Genomic DNA, 16,864 nt, shown 5'->3' with positions numbered 1-16,864 from the left:
TTATTTTCTCTTGGGAAAAAGATTAATAGAGTTGGCAGCAAATGGAAGCAGTACTTCCATCAAGTTGGAAGAAAACTTTCCTCTCACCTACAAGAGCAAAGAGGCCACATTCTTTCAGAGGGATTCCCTTGGGATAATGTGGATACGGACTGTCCCATAATTCATGGCTTGAATTACCATCTGAAAGTGAAAAAATCTGAGATAAAGTGAGATTAGTTTCTTTCATTGACATCTGCTTGGAAAATAGCATGGAAAATCTAATGCAAGGATCATTTGGCTTACTATGTTGATGATAACACTGCCAACATCCAGTACCAAAACAATGAGTAATTTGTAAATATTTGGCATATTACATCCTGCTTAATAAATTCAAAGGCTTGAACATGACAGCATATTGTAATGTAGTAACATAATATTGCAAATTTGCAGGGCCAGATTCAACCCAAGCATAAGTAAACCCAACGTTGATTCCAATATACATACTTCATACTGAACAAATACATACTTGGCTGAATACATCCTAACCCAACTACATGTGCAATGAAAAAAAAAATAATAATAAAAATGCTGCTTCTAGTTATTTTGTGTAGTCATGTAATAAATGTATTTTTTCATGCATATTTGCATCTGTGTTCTGGCAATAAGAGCAGTATGCATTTAAATGCAAGACAAGGTCTCTGAAGGTCTGGCAAGCGTGATGCCTTAGTCAGCATAAATTAACAGAACCACAGGCAAGACATTCATTCAAAAAGTCACAGCAACTTTGGTGTGAGGGGAAAGTAGTAGAGTGAAAGATAAAGCTTGCTTCACTACCCAATGTAGCCAAATAAGAATGGTGAGTACAGACTGGTCAAGCTATCCATTGAGAGATGGGTACGACAACCACACATCAACTATGGAACAGGGGAGGCAAGTTAGTACTGATTTCTTGATTCACTCCAGCAAATTGGTGGACTAATCCCCCACCAGTGCCTAGAACATAGTTGTCTGTCCATCTTACACTTAACTGGGGAGTGAAAGCAAGCGTGCAGGATTAAATTCCTAATTTTGAGTGTCCTATTTGCAAGATTTTATATGTCTGCAGAGAGGTGAAAGTTTACACTAATTAGAACTCATCCATGGCACTTCCACTGGGAGAGACCAGACACCATTTTCTTCTCGTCACTTACAGAATGCCCAATGAGGCTGCAGCCAGCAAATTTCTCTGGAAGGACCACAGACTGGACATAGTGCAGGAAAGCCCCTGTGATTCCATATTATAAATGGAGAAGCATAAATGGGTCAAATTTCTCTTCAAAAAGTGTAATTTTCCTCAAATAACAGAGCGCCTCAGTCAGAAGTAAATACAGAAGAAATGATCCAATGCTATTTTGGTATCCAGCAGCACAGCTTTGGCCACGTAGCATGAGATGGAGGCAGAAGGGGAAGCAGGGCAATGTGGGGAGAAGGTTCACTAATCCTGTTCAGGGAAAAAGTGTTTCATGTCACTCAACAGCATCTCCACAGAGCAGGTACAGTAGAAGCACTGACAGCTTCTAAAATGAATCACATCCAGTTGTCCTCCAGCAGGAAGAGGCTGGCTTTGACATGAAGCTTACAGGGGGGCTGAGATGAAAGCATGGGGAAGCGATCTCTGGGCTCCATGAAGGATTTTGCCTTCATCTGCCCTGTGAGGAGAGGGAAGAGGAATGCATTAACAGTCCTGACTGCTCTCAACTAGCCTGTCCTTTCTGACCCCTTCACCAGGCAGTTCTGTGTCCCTTATTGCCTGCCTTTCAGAACTTAAACTTGTTCTCCCTGTTGCCAAAAATAAAGACAGAAATAACATCTGGGTTGAAAGCAGTTTCAACAGAAGGGAAAGCTGTGGAGGCAGAGTGATGATTCTTGCCACGTGACATAGTGTGCATCGCACCACAGCATGCCAGCAGATTAGTAGGTTTTGCAAACATTTGTACAGCATTGTTCTGTTTTTCTTTAGATGACATTTAGTCGGGCTCCTTTAATCACCAGGCCGCCTGAGTGGGATTTTCAGCAGTACAAGCATAGACAAAGAGGTAAAACAACTCCCAGAGACCATGGAACAGTCACCTGCGACATCAACAAAGTTAAATAAGAATACACTTTAATTAGATAGCAAACATCTGTAAGCAATCACCTTCTTCAATGTAGAAATTAATAAACACCCAAAATCTATGTATCATACATCCCACTAACAAAGAGAATCTGAAATGGTGGAGAAAGAGGCTCTTCACATCACATACACCAATGATGAGAGATTATAATGCTTAACCTGAAGAAACGTTCCTTATGGAGTGCATGTAATTCCTCATTCCTACGCCAAGCCAGAGCACTGCCAAGTTCAGGGTATACAGCTGTGACCAAGGGCCTAAATCCTCCTCTTAGAAGACACTTGAGTCATGCTTTTAAAACACATAGGTGTCGAGGGTTAGAGATGGGCACCTGGATTGTTGCACATGGTATTTGGAGCTGTCCTGGAGGTTTATGCAGGACTTTTGCTGCAGCAAGCAGTCTGCTTGCTGCCATTCCATCTTGAACTGCAGCAGCAGCAATGCATCTCTTTCACAGACTGTTGTCCTCCTCGGAATCAAGTATCCCTTTAAAGAAGTAATTCTCTCCTCAGAAAGCAAGCAAACAACAGCAGTTTATGATGCTAAATGAATACACAGAGCAGCCCCTCACCCATCAGTGCTGAATAAATGCAGAGGTTCAACTGCTGCTTTGTTTCAACTGTATTTCAACATCATGTTTTCCCCACTTTGGTGGATTAAAGATGGAAGGCTTTACAGAAGGAAGACATGCCTGTTAATGCAATGTAAACAATAAATAATAATAGAAAAGGGAAAGAAGACTGATTTATTGAAGGATATTCACTTCTACAAAGTAAATAATGGAACTTTCAATTTAAGTGGACATTTTTACTGCCAAATAAATCTCCTTGTGCAGATATGAGAGGAGGAGAGGCTTGCACATAGCACATAAAAAAAGCAAGTTTAGAAATTCAGATAATGCAAGTGAACACACAGAGCCAGACACTTGATTTATATCACCATAGGACTGTTTTTATAATCACCTGCCATTCAATAATAATAATAATACATAGCTGCCATTGAGTAATAACGATATACAGTAAGATATGGCAGAAATAAACAAATTGCTTTTGAGTAAACAAACAACAAAATAGCCACAGGCCTATCAGCAAGCCTTCACAACATGCAAAACTCACAAGGAACTGATATTTTCTTTGCTCAAGTAAAGACTTCTGAAGTAAGCTCCTGCGTTTATGCACTACTCCTATTTTTATGTTTCTAAATACCCTGTTCTGCCAAACTTTTGAATGCCCAGCAGTTCTATTGGCAATTTCAGCACTGGATCAGTAGTTTACCTTTGCAGATTCTCGTGGAAACGGGTCTAAGGAGTGATCTGGACACGCACATCCAGAAACAGAGTTCAGGTATGCTCAGTATTGGCCACTGTTTCCCCCTTGTATTTGTTGTCCCGCTAATGGCCAAATCATTGCTACTGCACAGTAAATGCTGTAAGTGCAAATGCATATAAGAATGATTTTTGCAATTGCATGTTGTCTAAATCTGTCTGTATACTTTGACCCATCCAGTTTCTAGTGAAGATCACAGTAACCAGAGTTTCTTATCATTCCTTAGGGATGTTCAGGCCAAAAACCAAAGCTCCCTCCTTAGTATTCTTTGTTGAATTCTCCATTGCCATTCCTATACAGAACTGTGATAGTGATCATACAGTTTCACAAGCTATGTGGATACTTTCAATAAGCCCATGGCAAGGGAATTAGAAATCTACTCTCTTGAATTGTCACCAGATCCATCCTATGTATCTTCTTCCAGTGAAACAAATCTTATTTCTTTCTTCTCATTTTCCACAGTAAAAGTACAGTCAACACTCTCTGAAGCAACAGAGGATATATGGGTACACCTACACCACAGGAACTTGGGAGTGATTTGGGAAGTTTTACATCTGTGAAATAATTGAATTCACACATCAGTGAGTTTTATCTCCAAGGATGGCCACACAAACTGCTTGAGCTTGATTCCGAAGTGATGAGATAGTACTGCGCTTATTAGATTTCCATCCAAACTGACTGACAGACCGACCTAACAGTTATATGAAATGTGATCTATCCCTCAGACTTGGAGTGAATTTTGACAGGTCGCAATTTTTTTTTCCTTAAAAATTAGTATTCCTTACCTTAACAGTAAGACCTAGCTAAGTGTATTCATTATCCAGATACAAATGCAGTATATCCTTCAAAATGTATAGTAACTTTTTAAATTCTTTCTTGATCTTTTTCAAGAGTTCTCTCTATTTTGTGGCTGCACACAACAAACTGTACATGTTGCTGTAGCAAAATGGAGTGGATCGTGAACTTCTCTCTAGACCTGGAGCAGGCTTTGAAGTCAGAGAGTCCGCATGATGAAATTAAAATGCAATAGGACGTGAGTTCACTGAGTTCACACACCAGGGAAAATCTGTTTTAAGATTTGAAACTGAAGTTAAAAGCACAATAAAGATACAAATTCCTGCTAATCTGAAACTTTCTCTTTCTCACCTTGTCATAAAAGCCCTTTGTGCCTGTAACCACAGTCCCTTATCTTTCCTATGGACTCTGCCAAAAGGAAGCTGACACCTCATCAGAAGATATCTGGGGAGAATGGTACTACTTGAATCCTGCCTCTATCTTCAGAATGATATTTTAGTCTTCAAGGGATGGCAAAGGATTTCCACCAGCAGATGGATCAGCAGAAAATGTAACTGAGCAGCTCATAAACAAAATGTCCAGCTCGTAACAAGCTAGCTGCTTTTCTGTTTCATGTTCTTACTTGTAAGAAGCCAGCTGTAACTGTATCTTTCTTCTAATACCTATGAATTTAATTTTCCTAGCAGCTGCCCTAGAATTAGAACTGATTTAAGTATACAGTGTAAATGAAGATGAGTTTTCCCTTCACAACCTATCTCTGTTTTTGCCATGGCAGTTTCTTAATGTTGCTTAATTTTATGTTACTAAAAGTTACCTGCCCCATTTGGCAGAAAATTAGCTCTACAGTCATTCTAAGAGATCAGAGTAGGTAAAGAAAGTCACTTCTCAATAGAAGAGAGGTGATTCCACTTAGCTACTGCGTGGTAGAAACCTATAATGCATGTAGGACTTTGCAGGGTAAGACTTAGCAGGCTCCAGTTATGCTGCAGTAAAAGGTACCAGGCTGCATTAGAAACCTACATGTGGCCACTTATTTTGTGCTTCCTTATTCTTTAGCTATATTCCACTTTTCCAAGTGTTTAAATCATTCTTCTGTAAAACACATTTTGCACTTTTAAGATTTTTGCTCAGTGACTGGCTTTAACTACTTGCTATATTTGAGTGCCACTTTTTCTTGATGCTCCTTCACTGTTTTTTGATTCAAGGCAAACAGTTCAGTAAGAGACCAGGTATTGCTGAATAAAGGATAATGCAAAATGGATGGCAGGCAATTATGGTCTTTAGTCAGGAGTATCTTTTACTTCACATGCCACAGTCATTAAAAAAATCTTTCTTAAATACTTAAATAAAAATAAGACAGAGTTAGCAAACCACTTAAGCTGTGCTTACCTTTAAGCTTGTGGAAAGTGTTACAAATGTTAACTGGAGTAGTCATATGCCTGGAGTTAAGCATGCCTAGCTTCACTGGTTTCAGAGCCAAAACCTGTTTGCATTATAGTTTAGGAACAGCAAAGGACAGAGAACAAAAGGAACAGTTATTCAGAACTTGGACAAATAGCTGTAAATACATTTTTGGTGCTATTAAGCCAACTTTGGCTCTGCTCAGAACACAGTGACTGAACACACAGTCCTAATAATCACAGCTGAAAAACACAGACCATGGACGTTTATTGATTTAGACAAGATCACTCCTCACAGGAGAGAGCGCCTCTAGTTTTACAGACCTTTTAATTCCCTGTACACCATCCCCTTCCCTTTTACAAATCTCCTGCTGTGAAACTCTAATGCACTCTTGAGACACTGGAAATCAAGGAACTAACCCTGTAAATTGTCCATCAGCCAAAAGAGGAAGCAAATCCCAGGACCAAGGAGTTCAGTTGCTATCCATGTTATGGTTTTGCTCAAGGTATAAAGCAACAGTCACCACATACCCCTGGAAATCAAAATGCTATTGCAAGGCAGATGACAACTATAGGTTATTGTTCTTTTTGTTGTGTTACTCTTTAGCCACATTTTCCCCCCAAAAAACATGAGTACCTCATATCTATTGTGTCCACTGGCCAGAAACACCACTTCTTATTTTAACTAAATCCAACATTCCATGCAAATGGAAATAATTTCTGCAGTACAGAAAGTCCTTGCAGAAAATACTGAAGCGATTAATATTACGGAAAAGTGGAACTAATTACTGCAGTGATACAACAAAAGAAACAAAGCTAGAAATCAACTTTGTCCAATCCTTGTGATAACTTTCACACATAGGCTTGGTCACTATTCAGAAACTCACCGAAAGAGCTAGTTTACTCCCTAAAAATGAGGTCTGCTAGCATAAACCTTACCTAGCAGTCAAGCTTCATGTGAGCCTGAGGCAGAGACCTTTCACTGGCCCTTTGCTCCACGGTAAATTTCACCTTTGGAAAACAGAGGCCATAGGCTTGTCTGAACAACATGTGCTCCTTTTTTGAAGGAACACTGTCAAGGCTGCAGGGCCAACTCATTAACCTATCCCCCAGCAGTCCCATCTGGATGGTCTTATCTGTAGGAATTCAGTTCTTCATTTATTTTTTCAACCACAATTTGTGACAGAATTTCTTAAAGAGCAGACTGGTGACTTATTATTAGCACATGGGTAGGTCAGCACTCAGGTTGATATGCTGTTAACCAGCGTCCTAACATTCTGTGTTTAAAATCTCCAAAGGGATTTTGAACAGGTTGTAAAAAGTAGGATGTTGAATTCTTGAAGGTAAAAGCTTATGATGGGACTACTGTCGAAGCAAGTAATATTTTGTTCTGATAATCTATGAGAATTGCTTTGCAAAGACACACAGCTCATGCACACATGACTTTCTGACACTTCCCTTGTTAAAAGGGCTCTGATGACCAGCCTGTAATACTTCAGTTGTGCCACTTAGGGAACAATGAAAATATGAGCAAGCACTAAACTTTGAAAAAATACAGCCCATCCTGAAAAGGTAAAAAAAAAATAAAAGAGAGAGAAGCTGGGGTCAGGAGAGAGAGGAAGCATATACCCAGAAGAATACATACTCACTAAAGCATACACAGAACATTTCCTGCAGGCTATCAGAGCCACTAAATACTCCCATTCTTGTCATGGCCAAAATTCCAAGCACAGAGATGAGACCTGTAGAACCTCGATGGGAACACTGAGAAGAGAGGATCCCATTTTCTAACTGGGATGTCTGTCTGATCTTCACCACTCACAGCTTCCCAGTGGAAACACTCACCAAGTACTTGCATCCTCTATTGTTTACACTGTGTGCACAGCTGGCCACCACACCTCAGGAAATTATTCCTAATGGAGTAAAAATATGGAATCATCTCCAGAAAAGATTATCCACTTGCTTGCTTTCATCTTGCACAGAGCACTGAAAAGTCTGGAAAGAGATAAATGTCTGTTATATGGGGATTTACACATTTCATCCAGACAATTGACTTAAATTTCAAGCACAAAGCCAGAATTAATCATTTATCAAATTAATCTTCGTGATGTATTCAATGTCTAACCATAATACATTCAATTGCTTTCACAGTCTGCAGAGCACTGGGCAGGGAGAGAACACCTGTTAAGAATCAAGAAATAAAAAACAGGTATGCAGTGTGTTGAAGTTACAAACACTGGCCCCAGTCCTGCAAACGCTTGGCATGTAGTGAGCAGCAGCGTGAATGAAGCTACAGCTGGTCACCTTTGTGATCTGAACTTTTTCTACCTGCCTGAAGCAAAGATCACCTTCTTGACACCATAGAAAAGGATTAAACACTCAGCAATTCACTATTTCTGTCTTCCTAATGAAACAAAGGAGCAAGTGACGTTAACATGATTACCACATTAACTTAAATGGTTAGGATATCCAGCAGCCTCCTATCACCTTAAACACCAAGGAGTGCCTTGGTGTTTAATCATCACTGAGAAACAGTTCTTTGGATTGTCATTTTTTGTAATGCTCCTATCAAAAGCAAGTATTTTTTAAACACATTAATAATCACAGATCAGACATCTCTCCAGCCTCAGATAAGAAATCACTTTTTAAAGCAAGAACTTTTCCAGGTAGCTAATAGTCTTATTTTCTTTCTTGAATGAAAGAGAACAGTTATTCAAGTAATACTCTGATTTCAGAAGCACTAGTTAAAGCTCTAAAACCTCTGATAAAAAACAAAGACTTGATAGCAGCCTTCCAATATCTAAGGGGGAGTTACAGGAACAGACTGGGACAGACACGTTATTGGTGACAGAACCACAGGGGAAGGGGAAATGGCTTCAAGCTTGAAGAGGGAATATTTAGGTTAAGGAATAAGGAAAAAGTATTTTACAAGTGAGAGTGATGAGGCACTGGAACAGGCTGCCCAGAGAAGCAGTTGATGTCCTGGCCCTGGAGGCTTTGTCACAAGCAACCTGATCAAGATGTGCACATTCCTGTTCATTACAGGGGAGTTGGACTAGATGATATTTAATGGTCCTTTCCAACTCTAAGGATTCTATGATTCTATAAATAAGCATCTTTAAAGCTGGTTGTTTGTTTTTAATAATGCCTGACACAACAGAATCGTGATCAAAGAGGCTTTGTAGCATTTCTGTAATCGAGTTAATTGAATAACTAACTAGTAGGCCATTAATCATTAGTATCATTCTAAGAAGAGTTGAGGTACTCCACATTCATTCATCTGGAGTAACACAATAATTTCTATTCCAGACTTCAAAGATTGGTGCTGACCCACTGTAAGATAATGTTTTAATTACTCAAAAATTCAGAAATCTGGGTAGCAGAAAAACTGAACTCTACTCTGTCCATTTATAGTTGAGAATAGTTTTTATTTCAGATGGAAAGAATACAGAAGATCTGTACTAATAATTAGTAATTTGAAAAACAGCAAGAAGTGCAAGCTGGGCTATGCAAGATACAAATGCAGAGCTCCTTTGGCCTGACTCTTGCTTTCTTTTCTGAACTGCTGCTTCACTAAGTGGCAAGCAGCAGAGGTCAGAGGCCAAACGAAAAGGATAAGCGTCAATGGGAGACCCTGTGGTGCGACACAAGTGCATAGTGGTATATTGTCCACAGCCCATGAAGAACTTGTCAACAGCTCAGTGAGAATCCTTCAAAGGAGCGTCTACGGTTTCATTGCATCCCACTCCCTGGAGGCAGTGGCAGATACCCAGGGACACAACAGCTATACAAGCAAGATGGCTCTCCAGGAGCTCTGCTGTCTTCTGGTATTTATTTATCAGCATGCAGATTATAAGCAGAAAGCTCTTCCAAATAACTGGACAGTGATATTCAAGCAAGAAAACTGCTAGAAATAGGTTAGACTAAACATGAATTAAGACTTAGAAAGCTAGACCTGAAGAATAAAAATGAACATTTGTTGTAATGAATGAAGCTATATTACAGCCCTACAAAAGTCTTCTCATGACATCCGAGTGTCCAGTCTTTCCTTCTCCTGTCAAACCTAAACTTACCAAAGCATCACATCAGGCTTTGATGAGTAAGAATTTCCTTCAAAGGAAATAACAGAGTGTCCTTCTTAGGAAAAATTAATTATCAAGTTGTCCTCTGAAATGCAACCTCTCTAGTAGGCAAGCTCTCATTTAATTAGTTCTAATTACTGAAGTATCAAGGACAGAATAAAGAACATCGGCTGTTAAATGAAATCGGCCATATTTTTCAGTCCTTGTACAGAATTAGCAGTTACTCTTCATAGAACAGAAGAAAATTTGGTCCATGGTTAAGATGAACCTTTGCATTTCTAGAATAATTAGTTAAAAAGTACACAGTACACAAACACATTGCCTTGGGTTCATACAGCTCCTAGAACAACCGAGTTAGAGCCCACAAAGGGGCTTTTAGACCTAACATCATACAAGTAATAAATTGTCATCCCTATTCTACTTTAGGAAGGAACTGGGACATAAAGTAAAGAGTGTCAAACTGTGTCCGTAACAGTATAGAAAATGAAGAGTGACTCTCCCCTTGTTCTTAGTGAATTCAAATGTTGTGGTTTTTCTGTTTTACCTCTCTAATCTCCCTTAATCATCATTTTAAACTAATAAAATATGCACATAAGGAAGATGGCCTTATGGATACTCAGTTGTTTTGATACTGGCACCTTACTCACCTCAGAGTATTCATCTTTCATCTCTAAAGATGAAATCCATGTTGAAAAGATTAGGTGTCATTGGAAAACAGTAAAAAGATAAACGTCTTTCCCTTCAGTGGTACCATGTGACTCTGAATAAATTACGTGAAAACAGATTTAGATGCTCGTGCCCTGAACTTATTCCTCCTTTGATAAGAAAACGTGCAAACATAATGATCTGGAGAAGAAAATGAAATTCCCAGGAATGGATCAAGTTCAGAACAAAAACAAAGGGGTTCTTCAAAAGCTAATCTCACAGAAGTCTGCATACAACATGATATTCTCTCAAGGTACAGATTTCTCTACCTGGCTGCTTAAGTATGCTTTCCTGTGCAGAATGTAACAATGCAGAACCTTTTCTTTAAATTCAGTTAAAAGGTAACAAATTATCTTAAATCACAAAAGGAGTGAAACAAGATACCAGCCCATTAAATTAGAAGTGGTAGGAATCAGAGGAAAATCAGACAAACAGAGAGATGTCACTGATTATTGGCTATTAGATATATTTATTTTATGGAAAACCAGAATTAAGTCATTCATTTCTGAATAAACATGTGCAGATTCCCAAAGCATCCTCCCAATTAAAGGAAGTGAACTTTATCAGTAAACTGACCTGTAAATGAAGCCAACTGCCAAGAGCATTCCAAGGGGCATCACCTTAATGAAACAAGAGCTGGCAGCCCCCTTCCTGCTTTCTCTTAAGTCAGAAGAATATCAGCTGGCCCTTGAGATCTACAGATGCTCTTACTCTGAGGCTCCCCACAACCCACCACCTTCCATTCTGCTGTCAGCTGGACAAACCATGCCACCTTCCTATAGAAGGTGCCTGCAGAAAGGACCCCTGACTGCCAACTTAAAACGGAAAACACATCCCATTGAAGGTGGCCTTTTCTGGAGCCTGAGCTGTAACTTTTATTACAGCTTGAGAGGGGAAACAGCCTAACAAAAGAGAATTTATGTCAGGACATACAGATAGATAAAATGCCTGCAGATTGATATCTCTGCGGCCCATGCAGTTTCAGTTGGTTCCACATACAGATTGTTCAGGAAGTAACCACCAAATATTGAGTGTGCATCATGCTAAAAACTGGTTACCTGGGTACATGCATGAGTCTAAAAAAGATAATTGTTAATAATTATATAAGACTACAAAGAGGAAACTCAAAATAACTTTTTCTTTCAATCCAAGATCATTCTCTCAAATAGAGGCTCTAAAACATACATAGACCTAAATTTCTCTGTCCTGGGTCACACTGATGACTGCTTTTCAACTCATATATTTTATTCTCTTATTTTTAATTTAACTAGTATATTTGTTGGTGATAAACATGAACTGTACTAATGCATTTCTCAAAATACAAAATATGACTAAAATAATCATGTCTTGCTTTTGCTGTTTCAGGAATGAAGCTGCATACGCATGATGTAAAAAATATATTAAGTAATCCAGTGTAATCTGGATAATTATTTTAAATGCCTACTCCAAACCCCTGAATGTGTCAGCCTCCAACTCTACTTCCTCTGTTTTTCAATCTGCAAGATCTGCAAGTAGTTATAGTCTTGTTTTCACAGAGCGCAAAGACATTCCATTTGTTTACACTAGAGACAAATTTTACTCAATTGACGCAATTCCATTGATTAAATAATGGCTTTCTTCCTCATTTTAGGCAATTTCAGCCTTATATCATGACATAAAAGAGGTAAGTGATTGTCATCTGCGTTCATAATATGTGACGGGCAGATTATCAGGTATGAGCCTTATTGCCTAATGACAGGACCTTTTCAGGGACTGATTTAAGTCTGAATGCTCATAACTTGTTCTGAAAACTAGGCAGATGATTAAATAAGTCAACAAAGGGTCAACTATAGGCCAACTACAGGTGATTTAACTGGAGAAACCTCTATGAAATAAAGCAGATATAATTTGTCCAACTTACGCATTAAAAACACTGCCAATGACCAGCTTCTGTTTATCTGCCACCTTCGTGATAACATTTCTTTAAAAAGAGTATTGAATATGTCACTATTGAAAAAAATAGTTACTTTTAGAAAGGGAAAACATGCAAGAACCTCCATATTCTTCCTCAGGATGAAGTTTTATCTTACAGGGAATAAAACACAAAATTAGCTGTTGTTTTTGAAGAAAATAAGCCCCCTAGCAACCATAGTAAAAAGAATATCACTGGAATACTTTCACAGGAATAGCAGCATTTGCCCAAATGTGCTTCCGTACTGCAAATCATGGTAACTTGAATTCACCCATCCTCAGGTGCTCTGGAACACTAGCAGATAAGATGGGCTTGGGAGGAGTCCTAAGCTTTTGGGGGAGCAGAGTGGTGTGTGCTAATGGTGACAGCAATAGACTACAAGGGAAGCTGTGTCAGCAGAGGGTCAGGTGGGGGATAGGGGAAGGTTCTGCATCAGAGGGCGGTGGGCATGGCACAGGCTGCCCAGGGCAGTGGGTATGGCCTTGAGCTGCCAGAGCTCAAGGAGCATTTGAACACCCTCAGACATATGGTCTGATTCTTGGGCGGAGCCAGGAGTTTGATGCAACAATTCTTATGGGTCCCTTCCAAATTGAGATCTTCTGTGATTCTAAGCTATAAGCCACAGTGTGCAAGCCCAAGGTCAGCCCCGTGCCTTGGCCCACTGGTGTTTTCTGTGTGAAGGCCAGGCACAGGAGTGGGGCTGAGCAGGGCAAGCACAGTGATTCTACTCACCTGTGCATCACCTCTAAGACTACCAGACACGGCGCTTTCAGTCTTATTTCAGTGAAGTACCAGTGACATCTAGTGGACAGCTTTTCTGTAGCCTTGTTTCTAACGGGGTAGAAAGGTGCTTCTTCAATTTCATTGAGGGAGGCTGCAAAGCAAAAACAGCAGGTTTAAAAGGGAACTTTAAGGATTTCCAAGTCCATCCACCTCTCCAGTGCAGATTCGACTGTACCTAAGCCTTTTCTATCAGACCCTCTCATAAACAGATTGCAAAACCCTTACGTGTGATGGAGCCACATCTGTGCCAGCCACGTTTCTTTATGAGTGCCTCAGCAACAGCTTAGACTGTGAGACTGAGTGGCACTTTATGCCAGGTTATTGATGCCTCTATGCAATTATAAGTGTGTTTTCATGTCTAGGCTGAATTTCCTGCTGCACCATAGAACATATTTTCCCCTACGCTCCTGTCCTGTCCATGAGAAGTGTGAAGAACAGAGAATGCTTACAGCTCACCTACAGTTATCTGGGTGAGCAACGTCAGCTTGATATACAAGTGTTCTAAATGGGTTTGCTGCCTACTTAATGAGTTTCCTTTGCAACACATGCAGCTACAGCTTCTTAGAAGTGCATGCTTTATCCAAAACTAAGTAAGATGGTGCAGATGAAAAAGGGGGAAAGGGAAAAAAAAAGTCATCCCTGGCAACAGAACAAGCCAATCTGCAATATCTTACTCCAAAGAGAACAAACACAAAACTACACTACTCAATCTCAGGTTTGGATAGAGCTTCAAAAACAGCCCACTAAAAGCATACAATTCACTCTGAAGACCTTAGCACCAAAAGCTAAGATTTAGCAGAGATGCATGCAACCGTAGCAGGGATCTTTACAGCAGAAAATACAAGGCAGCTGCAGCTGTAAGCACAGCTTACCTGCATTTGCCTGTATCCAGCTAATCATTTCCTAAATAACACTGCTCAAATGATATTTCATTTCTCAAACCGTGGTACGGACTTGTTAGATTTCAGCAGTAATTCTGAACACTAAAAATATCTTAAAAAAAAAAAAAAAAAGCTATAAAAACAACAGTAATTTATTTTCTGAATAAGATTCTGCATAAGCACTTTACAGACACTCCTGAAACTTGCTTGGAAAACACAAAGCTTTTCTCAGGCAGCGTGCAGAGCCTGGCGGCTGAGGCTGCTGTGTGTGCTTCACACCACGCAGCAACATCTGCTAGCAGTTAATTTGCAAAATGGGAGACTGTCACCACAAAATGTAGACCTTTTAAAATAAACACAAGAAAAATATTACCAAGCAAAAATAAAAGCGCACAATAAATATAAGTGGGTGGTAGCTGCAAATGCTGGTATAGAGGATTTTATAGGGGATCAAACAAATCACCGCACTGAAACTGCCCACCACAGCTTCGCTTTCATGAGACTACTGTTGTCAGGCTGAGAGCTGGATCTCTCTCATCCCCTCCTTACCATTTTATCCTGTAAAATTGTCCTAATTACCTATTTGCTTCCATAGGATGGTAATATTAAAAATATAAACCTCAAAACCCAAATTTCCAAAGTACTCTGTCAGCAAGAAAGGCTCAATCTATCTTCTTTATGAGCTCTAACTATAGACAAGCGGAGAAATATGGTCTCAATATTAGATGAAATATGCCTTAAAAGCAAACTCAGAACTCACTAATCTTCAGTGGAAGGGTTGTTCTCTGATGGGCAAAATTACTTGCATTAATTTGAGCTGGAGAAAAAAAAAAAAACCAAAAAAAAAAACAAAGCTTTTCCTTATGACTTTGTACTTCTGAATATGAACCAAAAACCAAAATACATCTGCAATTTTGAGAAGGAAAAAACAAACATAGCAAACAATTAATTTTAAAATGTAAGGCAAAAATTGCAGCGGTCCAGGTAGCACCAATAGGCAAAGGTTGTATTGTGATCCTCTCTAAGTGAGGGTGAGTAGATGTTATGGTTGGAACTGTATTGAAAGAAATATTCAACTGTTGTATGTCATAAAGTCAGAAGTCACAAGCTGCTCCACATTCCACTGCTGTTTGCGTTTAACTGGGAACCTCATTGGCAAAATGAACTGTTCAGCTACCACTATCACTGTGAGGATGGGAACTCCCACATTGCTTTTTTCTCACAGTTTGGTGCTCTTAGAGATCTTTGCCCAAGTTACAAGAAGTAACAACATCCTTAGTCATGAGAACATATTGCCTCATACAGGCCTAAGCTCTAATAGCCGAGATAGTTGATTGATCACATGAGAAACTACATCATGAATTTTTGAAGTGAAGGGTTTCAATATTCTTTTTGCAAAATGAATACAGGGAAAGCCACTTTCATGGCTCCAGTGCCTGAACGCTACTCTCAGCTATGCAAGTTTTCTCTTGACTATGGGCAGAACTTTCAGGTGCTCCCAGCTCCTCGCAGATATTCACCCAGTTCTGAGTCTCACCTCACAGAGGGAGCTGACAGAGTAATAAAAACAAAATTAGACATTCATTTGCATTTCATCCATCCTAGCCCCTGAGCTAACCCCAAAGGTGCAAGCTACACGGGAGTGAAGAGGGTCTCTTCTGTAGATGAAGGAGGCATTTCATAGACACTCGAGGGAAGGGCCCTGCCTAGTGAGATTTCTTGCCCACTGAATATGCTAGGAGCTGCAGGAAATGGTATTCCATGAAGCAAAAAGCTCACTTTTGCAGGCAATTGAAAGTACTGCAGCTGATAATACTCAGGTCAGATGTCAGAGGAGGACTGGTGCCAGAAGAGTGATATATGGCTGGCATGAAATGGCTTGGGGTGTCACCATCACCTTCCATCTGAAGATATCAAAAGGCAGTTGGACACAAACAGATAACAACCACTCACACTTGGAGATGCAGGAATTCCAGAGCTTCCAAATATTTCTATCCCCAAGGTAGTTCCAACAAATTAACCCTTGTAGAACCTGTAAGCATGCAAGTATATTTGGTTACTCACCAAGATCCTGACAAGCATTTTAACGTGTGCTTAATGACCAGTTTTTCTGTTAGATTTGATGAGGTGTACTAGTCTAAAGGTTCCTCTTCCTTCGATATGAGTAGACCTAGCAACACATTTCCCTCTGTTATAGAGAGTCGTGACAACCCCTGTGCCTCAAGGCTGCCTCAGTACCTCACAAAGCCCCTGATTAGCCAAGCCTGAGTTAACCACATTAAAGTTATACTGCTTTCCTGCTCCTCCATTGTCACAATTGCAGCTACTCGTCCACCTTCATGTTTGCTTTTATGTTAGGTGAGTTCAGAGCACGACATCCCCTCAGGCCCCTCAATACTTGAAATGTTTATGTGCAGGAATAACTCTCTGCCATCTGACCAAGCTGAATTAGAGCTCACTTGACTGAGCCTCTTGTATTTCATAGCAGTGATTTTTAAACCAAAGCTGTCCATATGGGAACCATGCTGTGAGTTGGCTGTTATTTTGCCTATAATTCTTAGGAATCCTAGGTTGGGAATAGCACATAATTTAACTGTTTTACTAGAAATTCTCACTGTCCTTTTATTACTACAAAATAAAGTTGATGATTCAGCCAAGCATATAACTTTAGCAGTCTGGCTGTAATTGGCTAAGGGGTTGGACTCTTTCAGACTGGGCGTAGACATCACACATCCATACAGAGAACTGGGAGTCTTCTCACCATGGTAAAATCAGTTCCCTGGTGGTTTATCCAACTTCTAAGATCTACAACT

General features: G+C 39.8%; 1 long non-coding RNA gene across 1 annotated transcript; it reads right to left on the bottom strand.

Moving 5' to 3' along the window:
* Positions 1 to 1,279: 1,279 nt before the first annotated feature.
* LOC107311102 lies at positions 1,280 to 16,084 on the bottom strand. The gene is made up of 5 exons (XR_004306833.1): positions 16,005 to 16,084; positions 13,120 to 13,261; positions 7,495 to 7,644; positions 5,639 to 5,732; positions 1,280 to 4,520 (listed from the first exon to the last, which is right to left on the bottom strand). It is a non-coding gene; the product is annotated as an uncharacterized LOC107311102 (long non-coding RNA).
* Between the last annotated feature and the right edge of the window lie 780 nt (positions 16,085 to 16,864).

This window comes from Coturnix japonica, chromosome 3 (assembly GCF_001577835.2).
Source record: "Coturnix japonica isolate 7356 chromosome 3, Coturnix japonica 2.1, whole genome shotgun sequence".
In the NCBI taxonomy this organism is placed as follows: domain Eukaryota; kingdom Metazoa; phylum Chordata; class Aves; order Galliformes; family Phasianidae; genus Coturnix; species Coturnix japonica.
This window is presented reverse-complemented; position numbering and strand designations above follow the sequence as displayed.